The sequence below is a fragment of the Colobus angolensis genome, unplaced genomic scaffold (genome assembly GCF_000951035.1).
Source record: "Colobus angolensis palliatus isolate OR3802 unplaced genomic scaffold, Cang.pa_1.0 Scaffold39, whole genome shotgun sequence".
Taxonomy (NCBI): Eukaryota; Metazoa; Chordata; class Mammalia; order Primates; family Cercopithecidae; genus Colobus; species Colobus angolensis.
Window position 1 is genome coordinate 2,352,784 of NW_012117265.1, and position 1,268 is coordinate 2,354,051.

Here is a 1,268-nt window from a genome sequence, read left to right on the forward strand (position 1 = left end):
TAGCCGGGTACGGTGGCACATGCCTGTAATCCCGGCTACTTGGGAGGCTGAGGCAGGAGAATCGTTTGAACCCGGGAGGCGGAGGCTGCGGTGAGCCAAGATCGCACCATTGCGCTCCAGCCTGGGCAACAAGAGCAAAACTCCGTCTCAAAAAACAAAACAAAACAAAAATTCAGAGTCTGAATCTTTTTGTGGACATAACTAGGTAAAGGTGCAGGTTCCAGAGATGAAAGTGGCCCCTCCCTGGGACCTTGGCTTCTGCCATCATCTATCCAATTCCAAGGTGCAGTAAACAGGTGCAAGTAGAAGCTGCAAGACCTTCACTTGCTGCTGAACCTGCAGTGAGCCATTCCCAAGGGGCCTAAGTAAGGCAGGGCGGAGCCAGTCACGTTCTGTCTCTAAACTCAGTCTCTGATGCCCTCTGCTGGTCTTTCTAATCACAACCGTGGGATACATACCTTTTTTTTTTTTTTTTTTTTAAGACCGAGTCTTGCTGTTTCCCAGGCTGGAGTGCAATGGCACCGTCTTGGCTCACTGCAACCTCAGCCTCCCAGGTCCAAGCGATTATCCTGCTTCAGCCTCCTGAATAGTAGGGATTACAGGCGCCCACCACCATGCCCAGCTTTTTAAAAATATTTTTAGTAAAGACAGGGTTTTGTCATGTTGGTCAGGCTGGTCTTGAACTCCTGACCTCATGTGATCCTCCAGCCTCGGCCTCCCAAAGTGCTGGGATTACAGGCATGAGTCACCACGCTTGGCCAAAAGATACTTTTCAAAGAACGTGCTGGAAGACAACTCCTGGGCTAAGTTGGAAAGCAGAAATAATTAAAGCTAACCAAGAATATTTTATTTCTTTGGGAGGCTGATGCAGGATAATCACTTGAGCCCAGGAGTTTGAGATCAGCCTGGGCAACATAGTGAGATGTCATCTCTACAAACAACTTAAAAAATTAGCCGGTATGGTGGTGTGTGTTTGTGGCCCCAGCAGCTTGGGAGGCTGAGGTGGGAGGATTGCTTCAATCCAAGAGGTCGAGGCTGCAATGAGCCGTTACTGCACTCCAGCCTGCGTGACAGAGCGAAACCCTATCTCCAGATCTTCCCCCCTCCGCCCCCACCTTTTTTTCAAGGGAGAACTTGGGTCGGGTGCAGTGATGCCCACCGTAATCCAGCACTCTGGGAGGCCAAGGTGGGATCATTTGAGCTCAGGAGTTCGAGAACAGCCTGGGCGACAAAGAGAAATCCCATCTCTTTTTTTTTTTTTTTTTTTT